We start from the raw sequence: 17,401 nt of genomic DNA, 5'->3' as shown, positions 1-17,401 counted from the left end.
TCAGAGAATCCTGAAACTGAACAAAGGTAAGATTTGATGCTGCAGAACACTCCTTGAACACAACACAAAAGCATTAAAGTTGCTAAATTAAAAGGATGGATGGGCAACTTCTTATAACATATGTAAGCCTTATGAACAGCAGTGTACAGTTCCAACCTCTGATCTACTCTATCAACACCACCCATGTGCCTATTGATGTCTACAATGCACACAGGTTTGCGCACTTCAACAACCTGACCCCAAACAGTCACAGGTGAAGTACTGCTATCGTGGATGGTAGTCCGCATGTACACAGCCCTCCAGTCCACAAATTTCACAGTTAGCAGTTCATCACTTTGCAAGTTATTGCACTGTCCCCTCTGAAGATTTTTGAAAACAAGCTCTTTTGGGTAACCTGTGCAGTTAGAGGAGATTGTCCCACAAGCAAGAGTGTCCACTTTGAACAATTCCTCAAACAATTGCACAGCAGTGTAGAGGTTATCTAGGTACAAATGGGGCCAAGTTTAACAGTGACCTATGTTAAAAAGACCTCTAGCAAGTTTCCACCGAATTTTCTCTGAAACTACTAAAGAGGACGGACAACGGGTGGGGTCAATAGTGGAATCCCTACCAGTGTACACCCATAAATTATGCACATATCCTGTCCTACTCTCAGACAATATATACATTTCAATTCCTTAACATATCCTCTTGCTAGAAATGTACTGCCTAAAAACCAAATTACCCTTGAACAGGACCAAAGACTCATCAAGAGCTATTTTTTTTCCTGGAGTATAGATCACTTCAAATCGATCCACAAGTTGATGAAGAACAGGCCGAATCTTAAAAAGACGGCCACAGCCAGGGTGATCTTGCTGCAACGCCGAAGCTTTATAAACAAAATGCAGCATCCGAAACAAAAGTAAATACCGATCACAACTCATAATTGCAGCAAACATGGCCGTTGCCATCAATGGACTGGTAGACCAATATGAAGCCAGAGACACCTTCCTTATCAAGCCAATCAAAACAGTCAAACCCAAAAACTTATTCATCTCATCCAGATTTTTGTGAGTCCACCGTGGGGCCCAAGTCTAGCACTGTTGTCCCTCAAATACTGTTCAGCATACAAAGTAGTCTGCTTATCAAACACAGCCAAAAATACATCATCCATAATCAACTGAAAAAACTGTATAGACAAAAAATATATTCACAATTCATTTTGCATTAAATAATAAAATCACATATGGGGGCAGAAACAGCCAATGTTTTCACATCCATAAAAAGGGAGCAACCCTTGCCCACAAGGCCACTCCCCAAAACCAACATTTAAAAATCCCTGGTGTCTACTGGCTTCTACCCCTGGGGACAGATGGAGCTAGAAACATATGGCGGATCTACCCTCAAAGAGGTCAAAAATGGCCACAATAATCACCACATAAAGGGGAGCAACCAGGGCCGCTCCCCAATAACACAAATACAATCTCTTGCATCTAATTGCTTCTGCACCCCTTGGGGAAGGATGGGCCTAAAAACTTAAGGCCAATCTGTCCCCAAGGGGAGCAGAAACAGCCAAAATAAATGCTCCCCAAAGGTGAGCGATCCTTACCTAGGGGCCCACTACCCACAAACATATTTAAAAGAAAACCCTTGAGGTCTAGTGGGCACAAACAAAATATGAAAAATTTTGGGCCAAACTGCCCCCCCCCCCCGGGGGCAGACACTGACAAAATAAACACAATTCATTAAAAAAACCTGAGTTCTAGTGGGCGTTCCTGCTGCACGATCGTGCCCCATGCGCAATAGTGCAGCAGGAATGCTGAAAAGAGACATCAGAGGAAAGGAAAACCCTTTCCTCTGATGCCTCTTTTTTAAATCCCCCACCCTCCCCAAGGAGAAACTCACCTCTCCTCCTTGGACACGCTTGAAGCAAATGTCTTCCAGCGAATTTGGTGTCATCTAATGACGTGGAGGGAGGTCGGGGGCAACGGAAGGGCTTCTGCTGCCCTCCCCGGTGGTGGCCGCATAAAGAGTGGCCCACGGGGGGAGAGCAAGGGCTTCCCCTGTGGGTAGGTGTTAGGACGGCCAGGAGCCATCCCACGCGTGGAAAGGGTTAACATAGAGAGTGTTTCGTTTTCTTTCACTTACTGTAAAGTGTATGTATTTTGTAGTGAGAACAATGTGAAAATCTTGCTTGTGAGATAAAAAGGCTATATGATTTTCTGTTCTTCTAATATTAAAAACGACATTTAAATACCTATTAATGAGCTGTACAAATATTTTTTTTTAAACAGGAAAGCACAAATGAAGCACTTTAAAACAAATGTTGTGCTTGAAACAAAGATTTTAATAGGGTCAAAACAAATCAGAACACCTTACTTTGTGATGTGCAAATGCCAAATATTTGCTAAAACCTAAGGTCCATTCATTATCGTTTGTGCGCTGTATTGTTTTATCTGTAAAATTGTATGTCTGTGCAATTTTAGTGATTTCATAATATGCTGTCATAAATGACAGTTGATCCGACACCACACTTTCAAAATATATTTGTGATCGTTTTCACCTAAATGCAACACCACATACATACTATACCCTTGCCTGCTATTCACGGGAGTACTTATAGTATTGAGAGCTTACTCTTAGCTCTACCAAATTCCTTCAGCTGCAGGAGTTGGACTCCAAGCAGGAAAGTCTACTAAAGCACCAGCGGGGTGTAGGAAGCTAGCTCTCTATTTAGTTTCTGAAAATGAAGTACAAAGTGCAGAGAGTCAAGTGGATCACTTACTGATCACAGAGGTCAAAGTAGAATATACTAATGCTCCTAATGTGGTAGTGTAGGGGAGCAGTTATGCAAATCAGAAATTAGTGCATTTGTTGTACTTGAAGAGGCAATAAATGAGACATACACTCAAGAATAAATATGAGACCAATTTATAAAAACAGTATAGATTTGAATGTATTTTTAAAGACCAAGAACTTTGATCTACAGTAAGCACTCTGGGACTTATGCTTTTTAGGAGCTCAGAAAATAAATAACTCTTGGTCACAATTAAGCACCATTGAAGTCAATGGGAAAAAGCAGAAAAATGCAAATAAAATCAAGCAATACTTTCACGAAGGTCACCTTCTCATTTTAGGTAAGCAGCAGGGCCAGGTCCAATTTTCTTGCAGCAGAAGTTTGGGAGTGTCCTGGATTTGGCCGGGAGCAGAATGCAGAAGGTACTAGTAGCTGGTGCCTATGATGGAGGGCTACCTGGAAAGATAATGCACAGGAGGAGTTAGAGGTAAGTCTATGAGTCCCACTGGAGGTAAGAGGGCACAGAGGTGCAGAGCCATGTGACCATTGATGTCTTGTCGTTACCAGGGTGGGTGGGGCAGGGTGCAGAGTAGATAGATCAGCCAGGGGCTGTGCATTGGAAAGTCCTTGATGTCAGGAAGAGGCAACTTGGAGAGGCAATTTCAGGACATCTGGCTACTCAGCATGTGGGTCTCAGGGGTCTCAATGTCATTTGATGGGTGTTTGCTTCTGGCACAGGTGAAGTCTGGTACAGACTCTCTGTCTTGCTGTTTGCTGTTGGAGGTCCGGTACCCAAAGTATTGGAACGTTGCGACTCTCGTAGGTTCTGGGGTCTTGAAGCTTGACAAGGAGACATATCTATCCCTCGAGAGCTGGTGCATCTCTTTTGGTGCAGGTGCTGCGTCAAAGTCATCAGGGGGCAGCACGTAGACAAACCTGACTCAGTGGTATCAGTACCTTCACTCCAAGTGAGGTTGTGGTGATTTTGTGAAGGCTGGAGGAGCTCTGGGGTTGTTTGTAGTCAACACAGGTTCAGGATGACCGGCACACCATGATTGTCTTTTCACCTAGTCCTAGTGGCAGCAGGCAGGGTTTGTCACAAGTTTTCTTATTTTCTTCTTGTCCACTCAAACTGATCTCCAGGTCTAGGGATGCCACCTAAATACTGAATTTAGGGACATTACAGGGGGCAACAGGTAGTAGCCGATGGGCTACCTACCTCCAGGGTGCCTACTCACTTTAAGTGACCTTTTACTGTGGAAAGGGCACCACCCTACCCTGATAAGTTGTTTTTCCACTATCCCAAGATGGTGGGTTTTCAGAAAAGGGGTTCACATCACCTGGGGTGATGTGAACCCCATCCTAGGCGTGGTCTTGTCTGAATGTGGAAACCTCTCCTCATCTAACTAGTTTTCCCTCCTGTCCTCAAGCCAAATGTGTAGAAGGAAAGGGAGATTGGCTTCTCCAACTATCTTAGGAAGCCTGGGCCGCTCATCAAAGATGACAACACTTTTGAAGCTTACCGCTCTGGTAGGTCTTTCTGTTCTGGAGGAGCCCAGAGCAGGCTCTGTTTCTGTACTTTGAGAGTATAGACTCTCACCCCATGAGGTCAGAAACATGTCTGGTAGTGGACTAGTCAGTGACCACACACGTGCTTGGTAGGTTTACAGGTGACACTCTAAAGGTCCTCCTGTGTGCATTTATTAATCAATCCAACACTGGCATCAGTAAGGATCTATTAAGATGAGATGTTTGGTACCAAACATTGTAGGCTACAGTGATGCCATCATGGAGCTGGGACATTTGTAATGACAAGTATCCAGCCCAATATTCTTTATGCCTTCCCTCTGCACTTACAATATCCAAGAATGGCTCAGATATTTCGGGGTCATATGAGCCATTGCAGATATGGCAACGCATGGGGTAAAGTGCACCTTGCCTTAGGGCTGGAAGGCCTGAAAGGCCTGCAGTGGGGGTGACGTACCTATATCTCATGCAGTGTATGAGGGCATGGAAAACAGGGATGTGTGCCATGTCAACTCTTTGGTTTTCTCTGTGCCAAGTCATTCATCCTATAGTGGCAGTGTGCATGGTCTTGTTGAGGGGTCTCTTGAATGGTACAATGCATGCTGCAGGCCCAGTGGGCCCTCTTCAGTACCCATGCCTTAGGTACCCGGGGTACCATTTACTAGGATTTAAATGGGTAGATGAAGTTGTACCAATCATGGCACAGTTTTGGGAAAGAGAATTGGCTGGTGGAACCTGGTTAGCAGGGACCCAGTGCACAAAGTAGGGCTAACCAAGTGTCAGATTGATCAAAGCACTCTTACCTGTGATATCTTGATCTCTTACCTGTAAGGTGCTTTGATAGATTTTGCAGAGACGCTATGGACCAAACTCCCAGAACCCTACCTTACAACCTGTGGTCTCTTTCTGTACACTAGGGTGATGGGTAGAAATTATGGAGAGAGGCCGGAATCTGACGCTATTTGGTTCTTGTAGTCGACCTGCGAAACAACAAGAGAATCCTTAGACCTTATTCCTTTTAACCTTTCTTAACCTTGTCCTTTATTTAGTTTTGGCATGAAATTATAAATTCCTACCTGCGAACTACTAAACTTGGCATCGCGTCCTGGAAGTCGTCTTGGGGTGATGTCTTTTGTAGAGATGTCCAAAGGTAGTTGAACTGTCCGCCCTTGAACTTATACCTTGCTTGTAAATATGTCTGCAATCAACAGAAGAAATAATTTGCACTCTCCTTATGTATGGTTTCACACAGAAATCAACTCACACTTAAATTATACTCACATCTAATTCCCCTGTAGTTGTTCACTCGACTTCTCTCTTTAAAAGATTTCTTAAATACAATTCCTAAAACAACATGTCTAAGATTTCCTCATGAAAACACATTAAAACATTATGACCTTTTTTTTTAGCACTTAAACAATGTCCGCTTTTTGCCTACAGAAACAAGTCCCAAAAATATCCAAGTTCATTTTTTCCTTCTGTAAATATAATCCAAGAAGTAATCTTCGCTAGCGTTGGGCGCCTGTCTTTTCCTTGGAAATCATTAATCAGTACTTAGCTTTTTTAGTTGACAAGCTGGGCAGGTTTGCAGATGAGTTACCGAAGACCGGAGATGCAGGCCTGGAATCTTGCTCAAACGGAAGACTTCAGACGCGATGGTCTCCCGAGGCTGGATGCTGAAGACTAAGCACCTTCTGGATTCCTGGGTGTGGCTTTTATAGCCCTGCCACACCCCAGGATGTTTCAAGAAGACGTATGCGTCACCGTTGCCCTTACGCTGTGTTAACTTCACACAGCTTGAGGGCTTTCCCTGATAGACGCGCATGAAATTTTAAAAGTGTCACTTTTTGTCTATGCTCCGATTTTGCCGCTTTTGTCCTGCAATGCTCAAAATGACCAAAGGTCGTTCCTTTTGAGCAACATTACTTTTTCTGCATCGTGAAATACATGTTAAATGTGGTTCACATCAAATGGGGCAAATTTACAAGTATAAGCATAAGTCTAAACATAACACATATCATTACATGCCTAACTGGAGTGCTGGTTGCACGTGACATGGGTGGGTTTTTTCTGGGCAAAGAAAGTCTTGAGACACTCCACATATAAAGGGTCTCTCTAGAACCTCAAATAAGTACACAAGGCAAGGGAGTGTTGCTAGTACGCTTCATGACACCAAGTCAACAGAGGCACTTTCCTACTTATTCCCCCCCACCAAATGAAAGAGGATGAAACTAACCTTTTCCTAGTGAGTCTTCATTGTCTAAGTGGAAAAACTTAGGAAGGCCATCTGCATTGGCATGGTCAGTCCCATTCCTGTGTTCTACTGTGAAGCTCATTCCCTGTAGGGATATGGACCACCTTAACCATTTGGGGTTTTCTCCTTTCATCTGTATAAGCAATCTGAGAGGTCTATGGGCAGTTTGTACAAGAAAGTGAAAACCAAACTGGTATGGTCTCTACTTCTTCAGTGATCAAACCACAGCGAAGGCTTTCTTCTCTATGGCACTCAAACACTCCTCTCTGGGGTAAAGCTTCCTGCTTATGAAAGCAACAGGTTGGTCATGGCCATCATCATTTGCCTGGGACAGGATGGCTGATATCTAATGTTCAGAGGCATCTGTCTGCACTAAGAACTGCTTGATATAATCTAGAGTTGGATACTGAGCTCATTGCTTCCTTGAGGCTGTCCAAAACCTTTGGACAGCTCACTTTCAAGTTGAACATTTGGGCCATTTTCTTGGAGGTCATTTCTGTGAGGGGAACCACAATGGGCCAATAGCTCTGCACAAACCTCCTGTAGTACCCAGTCAAGCCAAGGAATGCCATGGCTTTGGTCTGGGTGGTTGGAGCTTCCCAAACCAGAATAGGCTGGATTCTGGGCTGTTGTGTTTGAGCTTGGCCTCAACCCACAAGTATACTACATTGCCCTGCCCTATCTTGTACTTACTTGCCTTGATAGAGAGGTCTGTATTTTGCAGAGGCTTCTGAACCTTTTGGAAGTAGCTCAGGTGAGCCTGCCTGGTGGAGCAAAATACAGCAATATCATCTGGATACGCTGCACTGAAGGATTGCAATCCAGTAAGGACTTTATTCACCAACCTTCGAAAGGCAGCAAGACATTTTTCAGTGCAAAGGGCATCACAGTAAATTATAAGTACCCAGCTAAGGTAGAAAATGCTGATTTTTCTTTGGCTCCAGGGGTCAGACCTATCTGCCAATACCCTGGGTTGAGATCATACGTACTTACATATTTGGCTTCCTCCAACCTGTCAATCAGTTCATCTTGCCTAGAATTTGGATGTGCAACAGTTTTTGTGACTGCATTGAGGCCCCTATAGTCCACACAAAACCTAATTACTTTCTTTCCACCCTGTAAATGAGGCTTGGGGATGAAAAGAACTGGACTGGCCCAGTGGCTCTCCGAGATTTCAATGATGCCTAATTCCTGCATCTTGCTTACTTCAGCTTTGAAGCTTTCTTTGACATTATCAGACTGCCTGTAGATTTTTGACAAGTAGGCTGTCACCAGTGTCTACGTCATTAGTACACCAGCTAGATTGATCAGGGGTCAAAGAAAAGAGCTCGGCAAACTGATTTAGGACTTCCATGCAATCAGTCAGCTGTTGGTCAATTAGTGTGTCTGAAAAGACCACTCCTTCCACTGAGCCTTCTTTTATGTTGTGAGAGAGTAGGTCAGAGAGAGGTTCACTCTCTATTTCCTGTTCCTCATCAGTAGCCATGAGCATGGTCATGTCAGCCCTGTCATTGTAGGATTTTAGATGATTTACATGCATGGCCCTTTGGGAGTTTCTACATGTGCCAAGGTCCACCAGATAGGTGACATCCCCTTTTCCTTTAAGGATAGGGTAGGGCCCAGTCTATTTGTCCTGGTGCCACAGACTTTAAAACATTTACCTTTTGCCCTGGTTGGAACTTCGCATTGGCAGTCATTTGTTCATACCTGAGTTTCTGTAGCTCTTGGCTGGCCTTAAGATTTGTGTTGGATTTTTTCATGTACTCAGCCATTCTGGAATGAAGGCCAATCACATAGTCCACAATATCCTGTTTAGGTTCTCTGAGAAGCATCTCCCACCCTTCCTTTAAAAGAAAAAATGGCCCCCTTACAGGGTGCCCAATCAAAAGTTCAAATCGGGATATCCCTACTCTCTTTTGTGCCACCTCTCGGTAGGCAAATAGCAGTCATGGTAGTAAGACATCCCATAGCCTTCAGACTTTTTCAGGGAGTCCACCAATCATACCTTTTAGGGTCTTCTTGATTTTTTCAACAAGCTCATTGGTCTGTGGATGGTATGGTGTAGTGAACCTATAGGCCTCTGCACACTCAGTCCACATATGTTTCAAGTATGCAGATATGAAGTTTGTATCTCTGTCTGACACTACCTCCGTAGGAAACCCAATTCTAGTAAACATACCAAGGAGAGATTTGGCCACTGCAAGAGCAGTGGCTCTGCTTAGGTGAATTGTTCAGGATAACTAGTGGCATGATACACCACAACTATTATAAATCGAATTCCTGAGACTGTTTGAGGGTCAAGGGAGCCAACAATGTCATTCCCAACCCTTTAAAAGGGTACCCCAAACAGTGGAAGTATAATCAAGGGGGCCTTTAGATGGTTGACTTCCTTGCCACTGGCTTGACAGATGACACAGAAGTTCCAAAACTCCTTCAACTTCTCTGTCATTCCTGGTCAGTAGAAGTGGTTCACTAGTCTACTCCAGGTTTTTTTGTCTGGCCAAGCTGGACAGCTATGGGAATGTCAAGGGCCAATGTTAGGAGATATTCTCTAAACTGCTGAAGCACTACCGCTCTCCTAGTGGAACCAGCTTTGGGGTCTCTGGCCTCTGTGTATAGGAGACCCTCCTCCCAATGGTTCCTATGGGAGATCTTGGGGCTCAGTTTCCTCTGGGGCTGACAATTCTTCTCCCTAAGGAAAGGGGACTTGATCTGATATATGTATGGAAGCTGGCTGCCCAGACTTCTGGTACCCACTCTTGGACTGTGAGGAGTTTCTGGGCCCACCCTCCTGAGCAGGCTTTTGGGAGCTTCAAAAAAGACTCATATTATTTTTTAAATGTTATCCTTTTCGTCACAATCTTTCCCTTGGTGGTGTTTTTGGCCTCTTTCGTGAGTTGAGCGTCTAAGTTTAATTTCCTAGTCATTCTTTCTAGCATAACAAGGGATTCTCATCTGACCCTGAGTTGATTGTCTCCGCCACCTCCTCAACTTGATCTTCAGAGTCATCCCTATAGTCTCATCTTCATCAGATTGAGCGCCAGATGATCTCTTTCAAACTATCCTAAAAGACTTCTGCAATTGTCTTTTGTAGCAAGTTAGCCAGTATTGATACCAGAACCCTTACAGAAGGCATAGGACAGGTCCTTGTAGGGGGTCAGATCGAGCCCTTGAGCCTAGTTATTGGTATCAGTCATTATTTTAGTAAAGTTGGGAACTTGCTTTTAAAAACATTCTAACATGCAATACTTTGTCCTAACTATAGCAAGAGGCTAGAGGGGTGCTGGCTGAATGTAGACATTCGTCCTCATTTAAATAATGTTCCCATTTGTCCTTCCTGAATGTGGAGTAGGAAAGGTGGGTTGGCATCTCCCACTATCAGGTGAAGCCTGGCCTGAACTTTAAAGATCGGAGCGCCTTTGAAGCTACCAGCTCAGGAAGGCCATTCCAGCCGGGAGGAAGTGTGAAGCACCTCCGTCCAGAGAAGCTTTGTTTCTGTCCTGTGAGATTCCAGGTTCTTACCCCATGAGGTCAGGAACATGTCTGGTGGTAGCAAGCTGACAATTACCAGGCAGAGACCACACTAGTGTTTGATAGAGGTTTTCAGGGGACACTCTCAAGGGTCTCTTGTGTGCATTTATTAATACATTACTGTTAGAAATTGGGTTTCTGGTTCAGTTCTGTATGCTCCTAAGCTAGGCAGAACCGCCTACTCAAGTCATGGCAAGGGAGTTACACACTGAAGATAACCCCTGCTCAACCCCTTGGTAGCTTGACAGAGCAGTCAGGCTTATCCCAGAGGCAATGTGTAAAGCGTTTGCGCAATACACAGACAGATACCAGTGACACACTAGGCATACAACAAAAAGAGAGTCCACACAGTGGTATAGAAAAATATCACTTGTATTTTATATAAAACCACATTAGACCATAACCACATAAATCACTTGTGCCACTAGGAACTTGTCATGACGTCACATAGATTACACAAATCACTTTGCGAAGCGGGCAATTGTCATAACATAATCAGCGGTGCACTATACTACCCAGTTGTCGAGTGCACACATCATGAATCCACCATCACTGTGAATTATCGTGCCGCCCCTGCTCATAATATTTTCAGGTCATATAAATGTGATTATTTATGCCCAGGTACATAGCATGCAGGTTAGGCCACACATAAATCATGAAAGACCCATGAACCATCCCATGAGCAGAAGGATTCACAGTAGGTTCTGAGAAAGGGACACCTGATCATATTAGGGCATGAAATGCAGCCAGCAAATACAAAACATCACCATAAAGCCATAGGGTGCAGCTTCTCGTTATATGGCAACCTTCATCCACAGCGTGCAGCATAGAAAACTATGTGTCTCTATTACAGGGAATACTGTAATTTCACTCCTTAGGTGTCAAGGCCTCCTGTCTACCTACAACAGTAAATTGGGTAGTGTATGGGCCTAAACTGGATCATGCCCTCTATAGTCAATCAATCAATCAATCAGGGAATTGTAGGCACGCTACTCACCCGTGAGGGTCTCAAGGCTCTGAGGGACAAGGTCCCCATGTCTGTTAAGCCAACAAGTCAGGTCTTGAGGGTATTCCTGAAGGTGTTCAGGGAGGGGGCTCATCAAACATCTGCCGATAGCTCGTTCCAGGTCTTGGCTGCAATGTGAGAGCAGGATCTTCCACCTCCTCTGGCTCTGTCGATGAGCAGGGTTTCAGCCAGTGCGAGGTTGGAAGATCGGAGGTTTCTTTTGGGTACGTGGAAGTTGATTCTGTTGTTGAGGTATTTGGGTCGGTTGTTGTGTAGACAATTGTAGGCATGAGTGAAGATTTCGGAAGTAACTCTTTTCTCCACGGGGACCGATAGAGACTTTGTGGGTGTTGACTGATATGTTTGTGTCTAGGGATGCCGAGGACGAGTCTGGCGGCAGTGTACTGTATTGTCTGGAGTTTGCGGAGTAGGGACTTGTTGATGTCGGTGTAGAGTGTGTTTCCATAGTTCAGACTGCTGGTGATGAGTGTGTGGGTGACTGTCTTCCTTGATTCACGGGGGATCCATTTAAAGGTCTTGCGGAGGATGGAGTGAGTGTTGAAGCAGCTGGAAGTGACAGCATTGACCTGAAGGTTCATGGTGAGTGATGAGTCGAGTACGATGCCGAGGTTATGGGCATGGTCTGAGGGGGTAGGTGGGCTTCTGAGGGCGGTCGGCCACCAGGTGCTGTCCCATGCAGAAGAGGTGGTACCGAGGACGAGGACTTCTGTCATTTCGACGTTGAGCTTAGGGCAGCTGTTGGTCATCCAGACTCCGACATCTTGAATTCCTTTTTGGAAGTTGAGTTTAGCGGTGGTGGTGTCTTTGATGAGGGAGAGGATGAGCTGGGTGTCGTCAGCGCTGGATGCGATGTTGAGGCCATGCTGTTGGACTATGGCTGCAAGGGGGGGACATGTAGATGTTGAAGAGGGTGTGGCTCAGGGAAGAACCCTGTGGGACTCTGCTGGTGATTTTCGTGGGGTCGGAGAGGAAGGGTGGGAGTCTGATCCTTTGGCTTCTTTGGGTGAGGAATGATTGGATCCAGTCCTAGGCTGTTCCTTGTATGCCTGCGTCGTTTAGTCTGGCAACTAGTGTGTCAAGTATGATGAGGGCTGCGGAGTGGTCTTGGTCCAGGAGGGTGCTGATGTTGCCTGTGGCGGCGAGTTGGCCGGTCTCTGTGCTGTGATTGCTTCGGAATCTGGATTGGGAAGGGTTGAGGATGGAGTTCTCTTCAATGAGTCGTGTCAGTTTCCTGTTGACTGTTTTCTCTGCAACTTTGACTGTGAAGGGGAGGAGCAAAATGGGTGGATAGCTCTTGAGGTTGGTAGGGTCAGCTGTCGGCTTCTTGAGCAGAGGTCTGACTTCTGCATGCTTCCAGTCGTCTGAGTAGGTGCCTGTTTTCAAGGTGGTGTCGATGGCTCTTTGTAGTTCGGGTGCGATGGTGGCCGTGGCTCTGTGGTAGATGTGAGAGGGCAGGGGTCGGTGTGGGCCCCCGAGTGGATGCTTTTCTTGTTTTAAGTGGTGTCTTCAGCCATGATCGGTGTCCAGTTGGAGGTGGTGGGCCGGCTGGTGTTTCTGTGGGGCAGGGGGCCATCTGTTGCACCTGGTGGATGGTCGATGAAGTTGTCATAGAGGTTTTTTGGTCTTGATGTGGAAAAAGGTTCCAAGCTTGTTCCACAGGTCTTGGGATGAGGTGATGTCTGTGGCTTTGCTGTGTGGGTTGGTGAATTATTGAATGACACTGAAAAGTTTCTTGGAGTTGGTGGAGTTGGCCAGGATTTTGTTGTGGATCAAGTTCCTATGGGGGGCTCTGATCTGGTTGTGCTAGGCTGTCATGGTGTCCTTGTAGGTGGTGTGGTTTTCGGTTGTCTTGGTGTTTCTCCAGTTCTTCTCCAGGCATCTGCAGATGCGTCTGGCCTCTTGGAGAGTGATGAGTTTACCCTGAACGGCCAATAGGAATTCCAGTGCCCCCACCCCAAAAGGTAGGTACAGCATCTAGGGGCGAAGGGAGGAACTGACTACCTCTCTAGATGGGCGACTTGTCTGGGTCCCCTGCATATAGAATCCAAACCTCGGCCCAACAGCGTGGAATGGTGTACAGGCCTTCAGGGAAGTATTATCTCCACTACACAGAGGTGCTAGGTTGTTGAGGGGCGCAGAGACTGAGGACTGTTCTCAGCTGGCCCTTGCATACCCCTCCTTACTTCTGCCGGAGTCGGGGAGGGGCGGTACGAACAGTGCTGATCTCAGCGGGTCTCATCTTGGCTCTGTCCTCTGCTGCCACTCGGGGAAGGCCTGTGGTTGTAAGAGAGAGCCCTCACTGCTCTCAGGGCTGTTGCTTATTTTTAGTACAGCGGTTGAGTCACTATCTGGACAGGGGTGATTTGCACGGATTCCTCTGCATGCTGATCATCGCGTCTCCCATCTGTAGAGACATGTTCAGCCTGTGGCCAGCGGGTGCAGGTCTGCGGCGGCTAAGAGCTGCATATGGCAAAGCAACAACCCTTGGTGCCAAAAAGAGGCGCTCCTTATGCTCTTGGCTGCAAATGAAGCACAGAGACGTATTCAGGTACCTAAGGTAAAGTATTTCACTGTGCGCCAATAGCAAAAATGGAATGTAGCACTACCTCGTCCCTGAAGACATTGGGGCAGAGACCAGTGCACTGGCAGGTCAGCACACAGGGTCACTTAGCAGAATGGCAGTCCCTTCAGCCACCCAGTAGGCAGCAGGTTAGTCCCCAGAGGGACTAACCTGCTGCCTGCTGGGTGGCTTCTACCCAGAGGTCTCGTAGAGCTGTATTTATACCGCTGTGGAACCCTTCCTGGCTTTTCTGTGAGATGTCCACTCCTGGGCACCCCCAAGGTGAAGCCAGGCATCCAAGCGCTGCTGGGGCCATTGTGGAGATTAAGCAAGCTATTGCCAAGAGTCACAGAGTGGGACCCATGATTAGACAAGGCACCGAGGCGAGAATTATCAGGTACGGGGAGATTGAGTCCAAGAGCCACCAAGGTGGGAATTGAACCCCTGATCCCGGGCCAGACCTCTGCATCAGGGTCTGCCACTCTAACCATTGAGCTACGCTTCTCCACAAATGGTTGTTCCACCTAACACACAGCAGTCCTCTAGTTACCAGCCCCACGCAGTGTCTTCCCATTTTCATGGGGTCTCAGCCCCTGTATTTATGGTGCAAAAGTCTTTGATCTTGGGGCACTTCAAACACATATTAGAAGTGCATTACATTGTAAGCCCTGGCCCCAGACACACCACAGGGCTGCGGAGACAGCATTGCAGAAGGCAGGCACAGCACTATTCAGATGCAACTCCTCCCACAACTCAAAATGCAAGGGAAACTCTTTCTGCTAGTCTAAATTCAGCCGAGGTCTATTTTGCCTAGCAATGAGTCACCCGAGAAAGGCAGGACCCACCTCATCAGCCCCTTGGGATTGTCTAAAGTGAATGCACATCCCCTCTCTCCTGTCAGTAGTCAAAACCAAAATGGTCAATACACATCCAGGTAGGGAACAAAGACACATAAGGAAACAGAAAAGCCCACTTCTAAAAGAATGTGAGAACAAAATGGGGGTTGGCTCTGATCAGCAAGGCTGAGCCTATACAACAAGTAACAAAAGAAATGCCAGTGCTGATGACATTTATTCAATTATCACTCTTCGCATCCACACTAAGAAAGCTAATTCAAAATGGGGTATTTGCTTATTACTTGCAATTTTTATTTGAAAATTAACAATTTTTTTACACAAATTTTTTATTTTATAAAAAGAGAAGCATATAAGAAATGAGGACACATCAACAAACCACATTCGATAGAAACTTCATGCATTCTAAGCCTTCAATCATATCACAATCGCCGCAACATTCGTCACAATCATACCTCAATCAATCATACCACATACTACCACTATAGTAAAACAGAAGATCTACTGGATCTGCACACATTTTTCAAACATTTAGTGCTGTTTTAAGAAGTCACATTCCTATCTGTTAGTGAATTTAGAATCATACATTAGAACTTTATACAGTCCAAGGTAATGTGCATAGGATGGTGAGAGATCAGGGAGAAAAATGCCCCCTAGATACTCAAGGAGACCAGTAGAACAAGGGCCTACGCGTTTCAAATCCCTTATTGGTCGTCAGGGATTCTCATCAGGGCCTCAGACAATAGAATCAGAGAGAGGAAAGAAACATAACAGAGAGTATTTTTAGAAAAATGGCGAAGAAAAACTATTATAGAATTGCACATCAGCAGTCTAACATTATAGGCATGCACCTCTACGGAACAAACAATGTCAATGAGCTATTCAAACGCATGGAGGATAGGAACGTGAAAAGCGGGGGGGCCAACTATTGTTGCAGGAAAGGGTTCAAACCAGGTGGGAAAAAAAAACTTTACTAACCCAATGACTGAGTTTATGGTCTAATGAAGGCATAGACTGGAGGCTTCTCTGGGAAGAAAGGACCTGAAAAATCAGACAACGGCTAAGTAAGAACCCAGCATACATACATTTGAACAAGAAGCAAAGAACTGTAGAAACTTGCAGGAAGTTCAGGGATTAGCTATGCATAAGAGGTATATTCATAAGATACTAGTTCTTGGGGATGTCGTCTAGCATCAGTTGAGTGCTAACAAGACTCTTTACCGGGTACTACACTGGTAGGCACTGTTAATAATATTAAAGCGGATACCTTTATAAATGGAGGGCACTCGCCAGAAATAAAAGGGCTGTGGCTTAGATGGCGCTTCGTGTTACAATTTAGTCTTTTCTAATTCGCTGGTCGGTGTTCTAAAAAGGAACATTTATCTGCCAAAGAATTAAAGAAGGATTATATGTGGAAGTCTTGTTAAACTTATCCAAATCATAAGTGCATCAACTGCGTTGTACAATAGCCTCACCTTTAAAGACTGTTGTCAGTTTTTGTAGCGTGTTTTACAGGGGCAGCGTCAGCACATACCAGTCCGGTCGGCGTGTGCTGAAAGAATTTAAAGGAATACGCCAACATCAGTAATGTATTTTGCCGTGTGCTCACGGACACACAGACTTGACAACAGCTAGAAATGTCAGGAGACAGAAAAGGTTTACCTTGAGGTTTTAATCCTGTCGAATCACTCTGTAGTTGAGTGGCCGGGCGTTACATATTCACACCGAGGCGTTAGTGGTGAGCAAGGGGCAGCGTCAGCACATCCCCGTGTAATCGGAGATTGCTGCAAAAAATGAATGGGAAAACTATCAGAAGATTTAAAAATGGTAGGGCAACCCGTACCCCGAGAGACTACAATTGAACAACGAAAGTCCAGACTACGGCACAAATGCGGGAGCAGTTACCTTAGAGAGTCAATCCGAACGGCTTCTCCACAGTCTGGCGGCGTGTACCGGGGCGCTATTCTCCCGCGCAGGCGCGTTAGGGAAAGCAACGCTGGTCACTTTTTATAAAGGGGTTGTACCTGTGTAGCAAATCAAAGGCTGTGACATGTTGCCTGGGGGCGGGGATTGGATGTGATGAACTCCAGCGCAAATGGATAGTGCTGTAAAATGAAGAACGGGTAGATTTGTGATATGTGATGGGCGGGGTGACCCTACATGTGTATCCCAGTGGTGACAGGGACACACCACGAGGAGATTTTTGTTTGGCCACACGTTCCATTGTTTTCAGACGATATTTTCCTAAAGGACCAGCAGGAGGAGGGCGTTTGGATATACATTGATCAAAGTTTAAACATTTCCGATAGCTCATTTAAACCTGACACTGCGGTGTCAAATTTGACAATCAGCATTGCCTCCCTTTTGGACAATTTGAGGCTCAGATCCCCACCGCGGGGGTCTCTTTCAATCCTTGAAATAACTGTCCATTTAAATTCATTGAGACCATGTTGCATCCTGGTCCAGTGGTTTACTAAAGGAGCGTTCTCAACGCTTCTTTTTAATCTGGACTTGTGCTGTGAAATGCGTTGTCGCACTTCCTGCTCGGTTTTCCCTATGTACAGGCGGTCACACGGGCATATAATGCTGTAAACTACAAATTTCGATTTGCAGTTACTGAATACCTCATGTTTCCATGAGATACCCCTGTGCTGAAAGACCGTACCCTGTAACGTGGAGTCACAGCACAGGCACGTACCACATTTGTGGTGGCCGAGTACAGGTGTTAGTCCCAACATTTGGCGAAGGGAAGGTTGAGTTTGCGATGGCATTGCTGCTCTGACCACATGGTTTGCGACGCTATTTTCTCTTTTAAACACAAAAAGCGGAGGCTCTTTAAGGCTCTCATCTAAATTCTTCACTAAATGCCAAT

The sequence above is a fragment of the Lissotriton vulgaris genome, chromosome 7 (genome assembly GCF_964263255.1).
Source record: "Lissotriton vulgaris chromosome 7, aLisVul1.2, whole genome shotgun sequence".
Taxonomy (NCBI): Eukaryota; Metazoa; Chordata; class Amphibia; order Caudata; family Salamandridae; genus Lissotriton; species Lissotriton vulgaris.
Note: the sequence above shows the minus strand (reverse complement) of the source record.